Genomic DNA, 19,006 nt, shown 5'->3' with positions numbered 1-19,006 from the left:
CCCTACAAAGCTGCATAGCACCTGAGCTAGCCTGTTAAAGCATCAGGAGGAGCAAACATGAAACACATTAATCTCCAATGCACTAGCTGCAAACAATTACCAAGAGGCTCTCATTGCCTTTAAGAGACCTCATGCAAGCCCAAGTTTCCCTATGTCTGTTTTCATCTATATCAGCATTAAAGAAGTTAGCCTCTGGCATGTATTTTATCCTCAGTCTTTGTTTGCAAACATCAGATTTTGAACAAGACCTCATCATGTGTTGGGATTCATTTTGCTTTTTTCCTTAGCACCTTCTTAAACAAGCCCTGAGGAAATATTTAGAAGGGGGGGGGGGGTTGTGTGTGGATTAGCACATGTAGCTATAGTGAAAACATTCAGCTGAAAGGTTTCAGTAGGGGAATAACAAGAAAATAGTTGCCTTGTACCTACCATTTCAAAGTTTCAGAAAATAGGAAAGGTATTTTTCAACAGATTTGAGAGGGAATATAAATCATAATTGTTGCAAAGGGAGGAGAAAAAGATTGTATTTCCCAAAGTCAGGCTTATTGATTAGACTTCTAAGTGCATTATAGAGGTAAAAGCTGTATCCAACAGCTTCTACACATTTGCTGACTCTGCAGGTCATTTCAGACAGCGTTGCTCATATCTTTACCAGAGAAGGGCCCATTTTCAAGGTCAGTGAAACTACTTTTGCTGAACTTTAATACTGCATCTGCACGTGCTAAATCCTGGATATTACACTATTGACTAAAAGAAAAATTACTTTTTCAGCTTGATTACATCACATTCACTGAAATTTATGTGCTCTGCTTTGGTGCCCTTATTGGAGCTACTCAGCAAGGTGAAAGTTCTGGATGAGTTTTGAAAGCATCTGCTTGTACAATCAAGCACATCTTCCCTCGTGTATTCCCGCTGCTTTTCTGTGCCAGGTAAGGAATTATCAGAGCAAAGCTGTTTCACAAGGTCTCTCCCAAGCTTGACTCCCCACTGTCCCGGAGGACACATAGAGGGACAGGTTTTTACCAGGCAGTGCTACACTTGAAACAGAAACAAGGCTGTTACTATTACCTGAGGAACTCAAGGGGCTGGCTCCACCACATTCTGCCTTTGAAGAGAAGTGGAGCAAATCCGCAGGGAACTATAGCTACTCTCTGCATTTCCCCATGTCTGCAACATTCACAGGAAAAAATGAACACTCTAACCACAATCTTTCCACAGTACAAACCTCCCTGCCACTAAATACAATTTAAATCCAAGCACCTGAGGCTGTCTCTAGGCTGTGATTGCCCTGAGCAGCCTCAGCTGGGGCCACCACCTGCACATGCCCTGCCCACTACCCAGGGCTCCATTTAGACTCAAATACAGCAGCCTGGGCTGGCCTGGGTGATGTTATAGGTATGTCTGTCTCCTGCCTGGAACATAATCTCCCCATCCAGAGCTGTTGATGATGCCAGTCACAGCAACCAGTTCCACCTTGCATGAGTGTAGCCCCCTGACTAATTTAGAGGGGGGGAAAGGCAAAAAAAAAAAAAAGGTTTGTTTCCTAACCATTAAAACTCAACCTCTTTAATGAGCTGAAGTGAAGTGTCACTATCAATGTCACTGCTTTATGTTACTGATTTATCAATGCTTGAAGACTGATCAGATAATTTTTTTCTTTTTGGTAGCCATACAGAGTGACCTTTTGAGACCTTTTACTTTAATAATTCTACCTAGACATTCAAAACAGGGGCTATTATGGACTTCAGAAATAGCAACATATGTTCCTCCCTGGAGGAGGTGAGGAAAAATTAAAAAGCTTGCTATGAGGAGAACTTGCAACAAAATTACTCACAGGCTTTTCCTCCATTCTCGTGAGCTGGTACAAGCTCCTGTGGGCAGGTACAGTCAGGATTTTTCTTCTCAGCTCCACAGTGTAAATGATGGGGCAGAAATGGGCTGTATGTTGACTTGGAAACACTAAGTTTGGTCTAGGCATGTGATCTGCACAACACTAAACAGCCCTCAACTCTTTCCCTGTTCCCCAGCTCAAGATTGCATTTTCACCTATCCTTTACAGACATTTCCTAGTGCCTAAGATATTTTCTTTCACTGGCTGATACAGAATACACTGTCAAATGGCAGAAATTTGGCTATTTTGCCTGAAGTCAAGTTGGTTACAAAGATTGCTCTGCTTCAGAAACTTCTTGACACACCAATTTACTATCTCATTATGTTCCTACTCTTTAGAGATAACAGTCACGTTAAATGCTCATTAACGTTCAGATTAAGAAAAAAAAATTAACCCCTCATGTTACATTTTTCTCTCTGTTTCTAAAATAGCTCATGTCTTAAACTCTTTGATTTTTATCTCATGTACATGCCGACTAATCATCTCTGCTCTAGTAGTGAGTACTGAACAATGTATTTGATAAAGCTTATTAAACAGATGGAGTTTCCCTTGGGAGATAATACACAGAAATACTTACTTTATAAAATGTACCTTTTTTAACAAGAAGAAAAGCATGGAAGTGGAGCAGGGGAAAAAAATAGCAGCATTAGGAAAAGAATTAGTGATCAGCCATGTGCCTAATTTTCCAACAGAACTGAGACTAATAGTGCCACAGGAGCCACAGACTTCATTTTGTGGCTTTTGTGTGGAGACTGGTCACAGGTGCATGTGCAATTTCTGTTACCAAGAGATGCACATAGCCCTGGGATGAAACTACAGCAGGCTGATTTGAGTTTGGGAGGGAGATATATTTGAGAAAATCTCTGTGCATACATATGCTTCTATAGCTTCTCCATGCCAAGTATCTTTGTCAACTACTTCACCTCATTCCCAATGTACCAATCAATCTTTCCTAGCAAATACTAAGTACTCTTTCAAAAGTTTATATACTGGTGGTTCTGATTCATGTAAACCAGGTTGTGAGCCTTAAAATCCTTAATTCAGCAGAGCACAAACACGTTTAACTTTCTGTACAGGAAGTGATAGTCAGCGTTACCTTTAGGATATTTTGTAAACAGTGTGTGAGGGAGGTGTGGTAAAGAAAAGCCATTTGCACAGTTCCTAGTTGCTTCAACCTGCATTGGGTTAACAACTCAAAAAATTCTTATCTAGAGAAGCATAACCATCAGGTTTTAAACAGAACATCAGGAACTCTAGTATGAACTCTAACAGACTTGAAAGAGTACATTGCCTTCCCAGAATTTATTTTTTGCCTACCAGATGATTGCCTACATAATGAATTACACACACAATGAGAAATAAAACAGTGTAAACATAACCATCTATCCAAAGAGCACTCAAACATATGAAAAACTTCAGTATGAAGTATTGAGCAGTTTAATTTTCCAAAGTCTTTGTTTTGGAGGAAAAAAATCCCCCATCACCTAATCAGACAGCAAGCTCACTGCTATTGAAGGATGAAGTCCTGGAGTTAAACTCTCACAGTATTTGGTCATAAAAGCCTGGGGATGAGGAAGAGAGGAGAGGAAATGACGGGAAAAAGTCTCCTCTGGGCTACATAGCAGAAGCATCTGCCAAAATAATAGAAGTTTGTGTTTGGAACAACAATTCTGCCCAAGATTAGCAGAGAAGAGCAAGTAGTTAATCAAGTTGTCCTTACCAATTTGGTATTTCACAGCAGCAGAAGTTACAACCAGAGTAACAGGCACTAAAGGGCCGAATTCTTCTGGAACCACATATCAGGGTCCTTCCAGAATAACTCAAGATGATCTCCAGCCAGTGCAATGTAGCAGGAAGGGAAATGTGGCCCCTGTCACCAAGAACATACAGATACTTTTATCTGAGCTGCAGTCTGGCTCGTGCTATGGAGGAAGGGTTCATGGTCAGGTCTCAGAGCATCCACTCTGAGCCTTTTCAGGCATACTATATTTTATAGCAGGCCACAGATACAAATAAGCCAAACAGGGAGATTAGAAAGCAAGTTATCTGTTTGGCACAGATTTTCAGTGGTGTGAGACCCTGAGGACAAGCAAGGATTTGCCACAATAGGCTGCTGACAGCTTTTCTTCTGCAGTATAATGTCCTGGCTCAATAGCACAAGGTCAGACTGAATGGCGTTTTGCCGCCTTTCTGCTTCTCCTGGGGAGCAATTGCTTAGAAAAATATCCCTTTACTTGACAGGTTTGTAACACAAACAAAAAAATCCATCCTCGTTGTGGTTATTGAACTGACTTCTTAGGAATCAAACAGTGTAAGACTAATAGTGTCATAGAGCCACCAACCACACCAATGTAAACTTAAATGCACATGAGTGATAGCTGAGTGGGGATAGCCTGGTACAAAACAAATGAAACTGACTTCTTTTTTATGCTTTCATCTTATATAGACACTTCATTTTACAATTATCAATTAATTCCTATTCCATGCAGAAAGTAAGCTAGGATTACTAACTGTAAGAATTCCATTCACACACCCCTGTATGCAAAACCTCAAGTCATTCTGCAGAACAACATCAACAGTGAATGTGATGGAAAGGGAGCCAGTTGCTTAGAGATTTTAAAACTGTTGACAAATTACAGCTATCTTTGTACATTCTCAAGATGAGCACTTTAAGGTTGACACTTTTGTGTATACAATAAAAGGGGATAATGTGGGGGAGGTACTGACACACCAAGGCTGAGAAAACATCACTACTTTAAAATAGTCCCTAGAGACATAGCAATCCCCTTTTAAGACACATCTGGAAACAAAAGAGATAGATAGAGAAATTTCACAGAGGCCTTCCATAATGCTCTGGTCTCTTGTGCTCAAGAGGAAGCAGCAACCCCAAGGCTGTCTGCTCCTTACAAGATGTCTTCTGAGCAAGCAGCCGTGCCCTCAGTGTGGCTGTCAGTATATCTAGGCATCACAGCTTTACAAAATATCATAAATCAACTGTTCAAATACAGTGAATTTTCTGAGATCTCCAGAACAAGCCCTGTGCTATAATCCTACAATATAATAATAATAGTAATATATAAATTACCCTTTTAAATTATATGTACTTTATTTATACGCCGCCAAGCAAAACATCAATTTGGCCATTATTATAAGTATCCTATTTATATTTAAGCATTATTATTAGCAGACTGACAGAGAAGGCTAGATAGTGTATCTAAAGCAGCAGCCCACTTTTCCTGAAGGTCCAGCTCACCATGCACTGGTTTGCCTCCCCAGAAAAAGCCTTTACAGTACATTATGATTCATGTGGTGTTGGGGAGGAGGGCTGCTCTCACTGAAGCTGTAGAGCTTAAGCAGCACAGCTGATCTCCTGGAGGACACCTACCCAAGGCAACCTTGCAGGACACACTGCCCCACCAGTGCTGACAGTCTCATGTGCAATCTGGGAAGGGTCAGCTCCGTTGTCCTCCCAGCCTGCTCCTGAAACCACAGGGAGGTCTGAGAGGATACGGGATGCTTGCCCACATCTTAGCCACAATTGGCCCTGGACCCTTTCAGGCTCAGTCTAGCATATGGAGCAAAGCCTGCAGTGGAGGTACAGGAGGAGGGGCTTGGGGCACACCACACTGCCATACCACACCATGGGGCCTGCCCAAAAGCCAGCTGGGAACCCATGATGGTGGTCCTCTGCATAATCTACTGTCCCAAAGGTGCTTTTCCTGAGGAGACTTGTCTTCAGTTTTAAATACCGTTAGATTTCTAATAAAACAGATATTGTTAAAGGGACTTCTGCCACATCATCTGTCTCCTTAGGCAGGGTCCACTTAGTCTACTATATCCTACTGTATTTTCCAGGATACAAAATTAAGTTAATTAAAGGAAGATGGATTTTAGCCTCTTTACATACATTTAAAATTGTCTCTGTGACAGAGCTTCTGCTATTGATACCCAATGTCAATAACAGAATTAGGACAGGAAATGTAAAAACATCACCTTTGTAAATACACATGAGCTTTGCTTCTTGTTTTCTTATATTAATGACAAACATGCTACAGATGCTGTTTCAGAGATAAACATGCAGACACTATTGTTATTTCCCCATGAAAGCAAGGGTGCAGGCAATTTATGACTATTCATTAAATTTTATTAGATAAAGAGGGCTGCCTATATGAAATTGGCTGATCTACATTTTTGTTTTTAACATCACCATAATGCTACTATTCCTAAATGTTTTACAAGCTATTTACAGAAAGCAAAGTTCAAGCCCATAATATAATCTAGCACTTAGCTTGGTCAAATTTAGACGAAACCAATCCATGCAATCTAGTTATAGTGAACTGAAAACAAAAACTGAGTGCAAAGTGGTCAATATGAATCTACATGAAATATTTTAAAAGATGTACTCATATTTACTTGATTCAAATTATTCAACCAAGTATTACCAATTACATTAAATATATTTAGAGGTTTACACTGGGTGTATATTGACCTCTGGTCTTCACAAAAACCAGAAAATACAGGAAAATAAGGGCACTGTGCTGTGAGAGTATATGGCTGTATTTAATCTCCTCCTGGTATGAGAAGAACAAAGGAATCTAGGAAGCTGGCCAAAATACACGTCCATCACAAATACTCTGCTAACACGCTTTCAATTATGCATTCTCAAAGGGATCAGAAGGTCCTAATTACAAGAATGAAAAATAAACCTGAGCAAAACACCAATGAGAGTGGCAGCTCAGCTTCTGTCTCTGAGAGAAGCGGACCCTCATGCTCAGGGGAACAGCAAATGCTCAGGACAGATCGCTGCTGGGCCTTCAGTGAACAGGATTTCTTTTCCTGGTATTTTTCTGGGCTCCAGAGAATTTAACAGGTTTTGGATTCATATTACTGGTTTACACAACAATACCCACAGAAATTCCCTGTCTCAGACTCCCAGTAGTGCTGTATTTGGAAATAATGTGAGAGCATTGCCCATTCCATTTTTGGGTGGCATTATGGCCAAGCAAGGCTTCATGGAGAATCACTGCTTCTAATAATGGTCTTCAGAGGTCCCAGACAATAACAATAAGGAAATAACAACAAGGAAATAACAATAAGGAAATAACCATAAGGAAATAACCATAAGGAAATAGCCATAAGGAAATAACCATAAGGAAATAACAGTAAGGAAATAACAATAAGGAAATAACAATAAGGAAAAGGGGCCTTAAAATAAGGATACTTTTTTTGCACCACCTGGTCCACACAAAGCACAGATAAGATGCCTCAAAGTGTGGCCCATATTCTACAGCACCATCAATCCCAGGCTGCACTGGCACAGGCAGCGTGAACACCAGGTCAGATAATTCACCACTGAGATCACCCAGGGTGAGCTGGCAGCCTGTCTTAGAGCCAAGATGTTCCTACAATACTCAGTCAAAAAATTAATCTGTTTGAAACTTATTCCCCATCCCACCACAACCATCTCTGACTAAAAAAATGGGCTTCTACAGGGCCAGAAGGTCTGGAAATAGTACGCACTGACATCTTATATTTTTACTGCCAATTAAGAGTAGATATTGGCATCCCCAAATGAATCTATCCTATGATCATCATCTGCAGTTATCCAGTTCTCAGTTCTGCTTTATACTTATTTGTAAGCAGCCCATGTCCCTATTAGAATTTCTAGTTCATTCCACTCTCTTCCCCCCTCCTCCCATTTTTTATTTTAGATCTGCAGATGTTTTCACAGACAGGGAAAATTTTATTCTATTCTTCCTCTAGATGACCTTCCACAATTCTAGCTTATCAGATGGTGAGCGCACTTACATACCAAAAGAAAGCATGCAAATGTAGATCTTGTTTTAAATACTAACTAAATGCATTACAATAACTCTAAGTTTTATGGTCTATCTTGCATAATTTCAAAGCAACTTTAAGCATTACCTGACTACTTCCACAAAGCTACCAGCATAATGCGTTCAGGTTATCATCTTCACTTACTAACCACTGGCTCACACTGGGATTGCAAGTGGTAGGAAAGGACAATGGGAACATTAACTCCTCATTGCACAAAGCTTTCCATAAATCAAAATCTATTCTTGTTCATACAATAGAAACAAGTTTAATTAAAGGAAATGGAATGGAGGAAAGAGTCTGTAAGTTAATAAGAGACTCCAGCCTAATGAAGGAGAATTCAGCCTGAAAGGTTAAATTGAAATTTCTTCAGTCGAGATGGAAATCCACGAAGTTAGACTATGACTTTATAGTGTCAGCTGATGTTGGTCATTGACAAATACAATAATAGCAAGAAACAGAGTATCAGAATAAAAACAAAAATTTAAGACAAAATTTACAATTACAATTTAAAACTTGACATGTTTTTGATTAGAGCACTGATCTTTAGGTAGAGATGTTGAGCAACAAGTCTCAGCAGGAAAAAATTCTGTCTCAGGATAATGGTGGTGGCAATGGAGTGGCATAGGGTGCAGTCCCTTGCAAGCACTAAGTTACCTCTGAAGCAGGATTTTGTATTCCTATCCAAAGAAAGCCTTCCAGCATGCCTCAGCTAAGCCAAAAAACTCTCTAGACACCAAGCTTTGATTGCAGTTACCTATGACAATATTTCGGATTTTGTCAGCCTATCACAAAAGGGAAGCTCATTCTCACTCACTGTAGCAGCAGCAGGGCAGAAAATCACCAGTTTCCTCGTGCCCCTGGCTCCTGCAGAAAGAACAGAGGAGCAGGAGGAAGGAAATATGTCTCTAGCAGGAGAGCAAAAACCACTGCAGAACAAAGGGAAAATTATGAAATCCGTCTCTGAAATGCCCAAAGCACAGCTGGTAAGATTTTGTGGTAAGCAGTATGTAACAACAAATATATTTTCCTCACTGTCTTCTTGTATCAGAGTATGCTGTCTGGGGATAATAGCAAAACCTCATGCTTATTTGCTCCCTTTCTGTCTCCACTTTTCCATTGTCCAGTTGTTTAAGACCAGAAATAGCAAAATTTCACAATCATTAAGCCAGTTTTATCCCTACTGCATGAAAAAAATAGGATTTGGTTCTAATTAATTAATTATTATAATAAATTATAAAATAGTTTGAATTATTGATTATCCAGATACAAATACTCCAGATGCAAAAAGTATCTGACAGCAGTGAAGGCTTTCTTACATGGAAAGAGGTTATAAGTGAATCCAGAATAATTACTTCCAGACCACAGACCTTCATTTTGGAATAAAACTGAGAAGCCCATGCCTGAAGTTACCTAAAAGTCCAGTTAGAACTCTGAACCCAATCACTCTCTTCCTCTGAATTAGATCTATATGAAGACAAGGTTGTATAGTTAAACTGTAACTCAAGGAAGGCAGGAAAATGTGGGAAAATTGCTCCTTAAGGAATTACCATGGACTTCATTTTTGGTTATGTTTTTGTACTTAGGATAGCATTAATCTATCCAAAATTCTCATAATAAGCATTTCATCAACCAATCCAATCATCCAACACTTTTCCTGTCCCCTTTCCGGAAGACTGGGTTCCTCTTTTCTCTTATCTGACAAGCAGCTTTTTACACTCCACTAGATTTAGTATCAATGGAGCCTGGTTCAAATTCCACACACTTGATTCAGTCACCTTCCAACAGTTACATGATGGTTCATTGCACCTAAAAATCAGTACAAAGTCTGCAGCAGAAAATTTTCATGACTCTTCCCTTTACAGATATCCAGAAGTCCATCCCTCAGTAGTGCTGAGGACCATTTCATTTACTCCCCAGCAGAATGCTTCTTCTGAGAACCGACACTACAGATCATAGCTCCAAAGGTGACAGCAGAGAGAAGGTTACCCCCTGACAGGAACCATGACTGGGATTTTGCTGTGTGCACTCTCTCCTCAGATGGAGCACACAGTCAGAAGTACAAGTTGCCATCTTTCTTTTTCTGAGACAATACCTGGCAAAAAAGACTGAGGAAGTGCATTGCTACCCCGAAGTACAGTGGTAGTGAAACCCCTAGGGGAGAAATTGTGTGTCCAAGTTCAAGTTCAAAGTGAAGCAAGAACCAGAAGGCAGGAAACTTACTATAAATAAATTTGGGATGAAAGTTAGAAGGTGGGTCTTTAGCCAGTATAGTGTCTAGCCTCCTAGAGAGAGTAGGGAGCACGAAAGACTCAATCTCTTTCTGATTGTGTGGCAGAACTGTTAATGGAACAGGAATTTCTTTCAAGAATTCAAAAACTTTTCTAATGTTCCACTGAGCTGAAGAAAATCAAGAAGTGTTTTATCCTCTGGACAATTCTAAGTCCCTCATCCTGGGCTATATGGTTGTACTTTTAAACAAGAGATTGTTATATAAAACACACCGCTCATTATTTTAGAGGTGGCAAAAGAACAGCAGGAGAAAAGAGCACTCCACCTTTCCAAGGGACTTTGTAAGTTTTGGCCGCTGTAATTTGTAAAAAATTCCAGTGAAATCAACTTCCTGTCTTATGTAAGTAGGTTTTTGCCAGCTAACCCCCACAGTGCTGTCCTGGAGATGCATTCACTTTAGCTCTGGGTACCCATCTGATCTTTTGCAAATGACAGTATGCTTCTTCATATTAATCTAAAGACATATGGTTTAAAAAAATTTCCATGTCAGGAGCCCCTGATGCATAAGCAAGAGAAATTTAGGTATGGTAGTTTAGAATGGACTCAAACCAATCACAACATTGACCACAAATGCAGAGAAATGTTCCTAACATTCATTAGAACCAAATGGCCTTTAATTTTAACAAAAGTCCTTGGTCATATTGAATATTAATGTCCATGGCTAGAAGTGGCAAGACAGAGACAGTCACCATTTTTCTTCAGGCTGCTTATATTGGATTCATTAGCAATTTATCAATGTAAAGACAAAATTCAATTCCATCTGTGAGCTTCAACGCACATAAGACTTGTACCTGATGAATTGCAGATAAGCAAGAACTGGAGATGCCGTAATAGAGGTTAAAGGCCTCTAAAAGCTGCCACAATTTTATGACATTATGCAATTTGGATAATAATTATAGTCCCCAAAGGTAGAGCTTAAGTAACTCCTCAGAGAAAACAGTCACATAAACTTGGAACCATGCTAAATTTTTAAATCTCAAATGACATATTATTTTAGGGACTACTTACCACTTCAGACGTGATTCATTTAGGATTTTTGGGGATTCAATTTGATATTATCCAGTTTATATTTCTTCTTAAATGTGAACTGCTTAACTGGAAGCGTTGGGCCATGCTGATATACCCGAGCAATGTTAAACATTGCTTAGGGCAGGGCAGCCAGCAAGGCAATCAGATCAGAAAGGCAACCCGTGATGCAAGTGGCAGGGGAGCAACCTGGCCTGTTATAGGCAGAACTGCAGGTTAAATCTCAGGGATTTCCCTGCTTTGCTTACACACAGAGGGGTTCAGTAGCACAAAGGCAATCCATTCACCCTCCTCCGTTGCACAATAAACACTGTGTGAAAGACTTGTGACAAATAGCTTTCCTAGCAGGCTGTCCCTGTAAGATTGCAGAAGATGGTGTGGCATCACGCTGTCTAGAATAAGGTAGAGATACTCCCTCTTACTGAATAATAGCAGACTCTGACTTAATATCTGATCCCATTTATTATTACATGCTTTGATGCCTGGAGTAGGCATCTGGAAGTCATTTGGGGAGAGTAACAGTAGGGGATAGGAATAAATTAATCAGACATCACTGTGAAGCCACTTTCTTAGAAAATCCCCCCATAAATACTTTTTTTTCAGCATTGTATTACAATTTAAAACAACTAAATACAGTGGGCGGGCTTTGCACACAAACATAGAGACAACATTGCATGCAATGTAGCAGGGAAAGGGAAACAAAATATTAACTCAAGCTCATGATCCACAGTTAAATTTGTGGGCAATAAAATGGAAATGTCATGTGTGATCATGGTTTATGTGTGTACGTACACTGATTTCTGAACTTTGCAAAGCATTAGTTTGTCCTTTAAACTAAACTGAGAACTAAAGCTGGAGTTGTATAAAGGTCACCAAAGTGTAAAGGTACTTACCACTAGAGCTTGACCCTATGCAAAAATAAGGAGTGAAAAGCCAAATTCAACTGAATTATTTGCAAAAAGCATTTAACGTACTATTTTTCTTTTTGGAAATTACTATTGCATTATCAGCCACTGAATAAATACTTTATGCAGAGTTTTGTGAAACTACTGTAAAAGCAACAAAATTTACTTTAAACATACTGGAAACAGGAAACAGAAAAATGTGACAGCAAATGGACTGCAAAGTTACCAGAGTGGTAGAACCAGAAAGCAGGTGCTGTCCCCTCCAAAACTCCCGTCTCTCTTCCTCCCTCTTCCACTACCCCCACTGAACTTTTATTCCTACATTAGTCTTCCAAATATCCTCACATGGAAGTCAGATATTAAGCAAGTTATAAATAAGGGGTTTGTGTTTAAACACCAATTCCAAAAGAAAATCTCAATGTGATGCTTCACATCACAGTGTGTTTCAAGTGGAAAGAAAATATTGCTTTAAAAGGAGAGGATGGAAGTTGGGAAGAAATTTGAGTTCACTATCACAGGTGTGAATACAACTTACAGAAAAGTTCAAAGCTGTGAGAGACCTTAGAAATAATGAGAGGGGGGGAAAAAAAAAAGAAAGGAAAGAAAACCTTAAATACAATGCAGTTATCTTCTAACCTCTGAATGACAGAGGACAAAAGTAATTTCAGCAGCTGCAATTTTGAATGCAATGGAAGTGAGCAGAAAGGAGTAGAATGCTGTCATTGAGAGGGTAAATGATTTTTCTTCCATTCCCAGAGAACCATGTTGAGTCAAAAGTGTTCTTCAGTCCAGCACTAAGTTTTCTGAATTATATCTCAGTTACATTATTAATGATAAGTCACTCATTAAACCTTTTCTGTGAGATGTAAGCAAAAAGATGTGGGGATAATAATAATTTCAAATATAAATGAGGTACAAAAGCTAATGTACGACTTGCAAATGATTAAAAGCTGAAAAGGAAAAACTAAAAATCAAAATAATTAAAAAATAATGAACAGAAAAACTCAAGCCCATCTGGGAATTATTTAAAATTAGAACAAGTGATTATACAAGCATCCAGAGAGTGAGTACATGCCACCACTTTCAAAAACAAAAACAAAGAAGTAATGGAGCTATAGAAGGTGTGACAGTCAGATAAAAACTGTCAAGTAATAATTGATTTTCAGACTGTGTTATGTAAACAAAAAATATTCTACTTTAATTTTTCTTTTTAAAAGAGAAATGTGTCCTTTTTTTTTTTTTTAAGTAGAATCCCTATACTTGATTCATAGTGTTCTAGTGTCCTCCAATGGATACTTTTGAAAGTACTTGCTCTGCAAAAGTGTATTAGAATTACAGCTGTGCCTCACTTAATGGTTTTGGTATGGCATTTATTGCAAGATATAAGAAAAGACAATGCAAAATCTTACAGACTCCTCATCTTTCTTTCTATATTTAAAGAACATTGGCACTGCTGGATTATCTCATCTTCAAAAAAGGAAGGAAGGGTGATCTTCTGCCAAGTTTTAGCAGTGCCACCTGACAAACTACTGAGTCCAATACTGACCTTAGCCATTCATTCGTCTCATGAACACAAAAAAGGATCAAGGCAGTGGAATAATGAGAGTGTAGGCAGCTCCCAGCAGCTATGTATAGAACAAAGATCCCAAAGCAAGATATAGCAGTCTCTGGAGATGTATGGCACAGCTGACAGTGAATCTCTGGAGCCACAGTTTCTCCCTCTTCTTTCCAGCTGGTTTTGAATAAATTTTGAATAAAACATCACTGAAGAAACATTCAATACTTTTCATAGCTAAGTGAGGAAAAAAATGGAGTCAGCACTCATTTACATTGATTTAGTTGATGAGATACTGCTGTCATTTGGAGAAGTAGCAAAAATGGGAGTGATTTAATTTATTTTAGTTTTTCAAAAATCTAGATTATAAAACTAGCTCTTCCAATTTATAATCTGGAAGAATGATGCTCTAAACAGTTCCTCTGGGTACATGGTTTTCCCTCAGTCATTTAAGGCTTCTTTAGATGGCAAAGTTAATGCATAGTAAGCTGGCATAGCAAATTTCTCTCCCTGGGTCAGCTGACAGCCCCCACAAGTCATGGCTTTCTTCTGCTCCTGGTCACTGATCCGTATCATGGTCAGTGCCTTCTACCAGTGGCAGCTGTGTTAGCCCTACCTGCCCCATCCCCTAATCCAGTCCTTGCATCAGCCATCTTCTCCTGGCTACACTCACTTCATTCCAAATACTTTCAAGCATCATCTTTTTTTAAGCATAGCTTAAAAGCCATGGATACAGGGAACGAAATAAGTGCGCACTAGTCGCTACTTACATGGAAACAAAGGATTCTTTGGTGCAACATGGATTATCCTACTTCTAATGGAAAAAAAGACACTAGGGACACCTAATATGTACTAGGAATAGAGAGTCACAGAACATTTTGGGTTGAAAGGGACCTTTAGAGATTGCCTTGTCCAAATCCCCTGCCATGGGCAGAGATACCTTCCACTAGACCTCATTGCTCAAAGCCCCATCCAACCAAAACACTTCCAGGGATTCACAGCTCCTATGGGAAACACTTTTCAATGTTTCTCTTCATCTCTCTTATAAGTATTGAAAGGCCACAACAAAATCTCCCTGGAGCCTTCTCCTGTCCAGGCTGAAGAGCCGCAACTCTCTCAGTCTGCATAGAAGAGGTGCTCCAGCCCTTTGACCATATTTTGTGGCCCTCAGTCCAAGAGGTACACATCCTTTTTATGCTGGGGGCCCCAGAGCTGAGGCAGTGCTCCACGTGGTGCCTCATGAGAGCAGAGCAGAGGGGGGGAATCACCTCACCTCCCTCACCCTGCTGATCACGCTGCTTTCAAGGCAGCCCATGACACAGCTGGCATTCTGGGCTGCAAATGCACACTGCCACCTCATATCCACTGTTTGTGTATCCATGAATATTCCCAAGTCCTTCTCCTCACAGCTGCTCCCAGTCCATTCACCTCTTTCTACTGTACTGATATTGGGGATTGCCCCAGCCCATGTGCAGGAGCTGGCTTTGTTGAACGTCATGCTGTTCACATTGCCCACTTGTCCAGCCCATCAAGGTCCCTCCAGAAGGCGTCACTTCCCCCAAAAATACCAAAATGTATAAAAAAGCAATTATCATGGAGTAGATAGTACACTATAAATTCACAACCCAGTTCATTTTGTGCCAGCCTACCTGTCAGACAGCTTTCAGAATCCAAATTCAGCCAAAGCAAGTCAAAGGTTCCCACCCGCTCCTGTCTCCAAGGATCTGTGGTCCTCCAAACTGAAGATAACCCTTAGTTCCCTTCAAGCAACATCATTTCATGTATCCTTATGCAGGCCCTAAACAGAGGAAAAATAAATGAGAAAATGCCAAAAAAATGAGAAAAAAACAAAAAATGGTAGCATGCTGCTGGCAGCAAGCATGTGACTGGTGATCTGTGCCAAACTTAGAGGAGTGAAGGGCTTTAACTTATACCCTAAGGTCCTGCGTTCTTTTACACTTCTCAGCTTCCTCCTACAACACATAATCTCTTGGATTTTTCTCTCTCTCACCCTATCTTTTGAGAAATTTTCTTGAAATATAGCAAGAGTATCCTTAACACTAAAAACCTTAGTGTAGGCTGCAGCTCAGTAGTATGATCAGTGCCCAACAGTCTAGCAGACTTCTAATAGCTTAACATGAAAACACAGCTGTCATTGCAGAAAATCAAGACCCAACTAAATACACAAAAATTTTTAAGAGCAGAAACCAATTAATGTGTAAGACCACAGCAACACAGGGTTAACTCAGCACCTTGAGCAGCCATGGCTGTTTCATCACCATTTGATGGATTTCAAACACTAAGTGACACAAAATTCCACATATCCCATTGACTGATCCTTTCAGTCATCATCTTTTGTGCCTTCTCCATAAATATCATGTTGCTATTATACATGAAAAGGAAGACTTACTATGGTTCTTTACTGTAAATTTAGTAACTGCAGATCTTTCACTACTTCTTAGTGTGCTTTGAAGTTCTTTCACACAAAGCTGTACAGCATCCTTTAATTCTTTCAAGTACAAAGCTTAGTAGTATACATCAAAGACCCCTTATACTCTGAGATGTCTGACACATTCTCAAATTCCTTGAAACAAAGATCTATACTCCTGTGTCTAGCTCCTTCAAATGAGAGTGTCCAACACTTTCAAATTCCATTAAAAAATTGGGGAAGGGCTGTATGTTATAACATCTGCTACTCTGACAGAAAACTTTATAGTTTCAGGATTATTTAAACAATTCTTCATTGCAGTTTGAATTCCCTCCTGTCCTTCACATCATTTTTTTTCCTATCAGTCTCTGAATTTGTGGGGTTTGGGTTTTTTGTTTGTTATAGGGTGGGGATTTTGTTTGTTTGATGAGTTTTTTATGATCTGCTAGTAAACACAAAGATACAAACACAGTTACAAATTTAGATGGTGTTGGAGGTATTGCCTAAAGAACCTAACTCCCAAAACTGTTGAATTTTCAACATGTCTGGTATTGGGATTTTCATAAGCTCACACTCACATTAAAACTTTTACAGAAGAGAGCAAAATCCTCCTTTGTGGGCATAGAGTCCTATTAAAGTGAGACTAGCTTCCTCCTGGAAAAGTGTCTGCCCCAATTCACTTGCTTCTATAGGTCTCTTCTTAGGAGTAGCAATCAGCAGTCCCCCAAACTTCTAACACTGTATCCTTGAAATTCTACTTTAAAAACCTTCCTTCACAAGGGATAGAAGGAAACCCCCGCTACTTCCCTCAGTTCTATTTTCAGGTGGTGTAGAGAAAAGGGGTAATGCTCAGAGAATCTTCTCTCCTTTTCCCTTTCTGCAAATCATGTTCCCTCATGCAGGAACATGAGGGTTGGTCAGCACAGCCGAAACAAGAACATCACTCAGGACTTGATGCTTCCCTTACTGTTCCACCTTGAAATCCCTAAAACCTCTGGGAAAGGGTCAGGCCTGATCTTAGCTACTCATCCCATCCAAGTCAAACAACAGAGAACCATTCCAGTTCCATCAGTTTCTCATAGACCTTGCCAAATATCTTTAGGGACAGTCTTGGCAAGAAGCCCTGGGCCCTGTGCAGTGTTAACAGGAGGCACCAGAAGTGACTGTCAGACCCAGTGGAGGACAGAGTACCAGACCACAGGACTTCCAGACTGACAGAAATGTTAATCTAGACCCATTCCTGCTGAATGGCCTGTGGAACTCAATGAAGGGGCAGAAAGGAAGGATAGAAATGGCAGCAGCTGAGAAAGAGACAACAAAAACCAATATACTGCGACCTGTGACAGCACACTAAGTACTCCAGTGTCAAAAGACAGCCTTCCCTCTAAATCATAAGTTGGGATGTAGGAAGCTTTACTAAAAAAATATTTTTAAAAGCCTAGTGACACTGTCTTTAAATGAATGGGTTTAATTTTTTATATTTAGAGGAAGCAACAGTTCTAGATCAATGGTCCCCAAGCAGGACTAAATGTCTATGTACAGTTTCATCTGAGAAAAAACAATGAAATAATACTCCAAAATTTCCACTCACCATAACCTCAGGTAAGTTCTACCTCTGTATATATTTATCTAAAGAGTACACACGCATGCACACATACAATTTTTTTTTTTTTTGCTACAGCTGGAGAAGAGAAACATGTGTACAATCTTTGCTCCAAATTTTCTCAATTTTTCTCTGCCTGAATTAAACACCCAAGACTTACTCTGAAGGGTATGATTTCTATGTGCCAAGCAGGTAGAGTTCTTTGCAATTCCAGAAAATTGCCACCTTGAAAATATCTGTCAAAGATGTTCAGCACTATTCTAATCTTACTCCCACTCAGTTGCAAAATGGTGTCACTGAAGTTGAAAAGAGCAAAATTAAGATAAATGCCACACTTTTTTGAATCAACTCTCTGATGTAAAGCCTTGTCAGTGACAAGAAAGTTGTTCCTTTCAAGATTTAAAAAACCACAGCAAACCCCTAGAGACCTCTCCCGCTCACAGGATATTTTTCTGTATAGCTGCAGATTATTCGACATAATGGAATCATTCCCAGATGAGCTATCACTATCTTTTTCTTTCCTGTTGCTACTAGACCTGCAAGTACATTAAGAAAGACTTGGCATAAACTGATTATTTTAAAATTCATTCCATGACTCTGCACCAGCAATAGCTGATTGCTCCAGGCCTTGAAAGAATGCCAGATTTACAGGCTGGCTGTAGTAACTGCCTATTTTACCTACATCAGTTTAGACAGATATGTAGAATAAGTAGTTTAAATATGCCCAATGAAATAAATATGACTCATCTCTGTAGAAGACTTAGTATCACAGAGCAAAGCTCTTTGTGCAGTTTAAAAGATTATGTATCAAAAGTCTGGGATGTACCAGGAGTGCATTAAGAGTACAAAAGAGATGTCCCTTGGGAAGCTTTGCAATTGACTGGTGTAGAGATACAAAATGCTTTGGAAGGAAAGTTATCTTCTCTTTCTGTTATCAGAAAGGATGCAAATCTGTACTTAAAGATTAGCACTTTGTACTAATGTAATGTAATGTGATGCAAACAAGGAGCTGCTTTATGCTTGAGTAGTGTGGAGAGAGACAGCCAAAGGACTCCACATCCACTGAGCTAGCCATAAATGTTAGTTAACATTCCCTTAATACATATTCAGTACCTTAGCTAACTAGCACTATGACAAGGTTTTAGAAAAAAGTAAGTATTTCTTATTCTTGATAAGCTGTGTAATGATAAGCTTGCTTTCTTCAGAAAGCACTTTTCTTGTATCAGCTCACAGTGTAGTTGTAAAATTAAAAATTAATTAAAAAACAAAAACCAAAACAAAACATTTTTTAAAAAGTACTTGGGCTTGCAGGGTAAATACATACAATTCTTGATAGGCAAACTCAGTGTTTTAATCAAAATTAGTTGTGTCAATAAGCAGAAACATTGGTTAAGAATAAAATTCTTATCAGGAGCAAAATCATAAAAGCACAGCATAGTATTTCTCTATATATTTGTTCAGTGGACAAATT

General features: G+C 39.4%; 1 long non-coding RNA gene across 1 annotated transcript in view; it reads right to left on the bottom strand.

Moving 5' to 3' along the window:
- LOC148185200 (uncharacterized) overlaps nucleotides 1–1,202 on the bottom strand; it is a 30,999-nt gene extending 29,797 nt beyond the window's left edge. The window contains exon 1 of the long non-coding RNA XR_015774082.1: nucleotides 1,069–1,202. This is a non-coding gene — a long non-coding RNA (uncharacterized LOC148185200). The remainder of the gene's footprint in view (nucleotides 1–1,068) is intronic.
- Nucleotides 1,203–19,006: the final 17,804 nt, after the last annotated feature.

The sequence above is a fragment of the Pseudopodoces humilis genome, chromosome 1 (genome assembly GCF_049639895.1).
Source record: "Pseudopodoces humilis isolate 2021_Gansu_Grassland_sample_001 chromosome 1, ASM4963989v1, whole genome shotgun sequence".
In the NCBI taxonomy this organism is placed as follows: Eukaryota; Metazoa; Chordata; class Aves; order Passeriformes; family Paridae; genus Pseudopodoces; species Pseudopodoces humilis.
The sequence above is the reverse complement of the archived record's forward strand: the minus strand, read 5'-3'. Positions and strand labels throughout refer to the sequence as shown.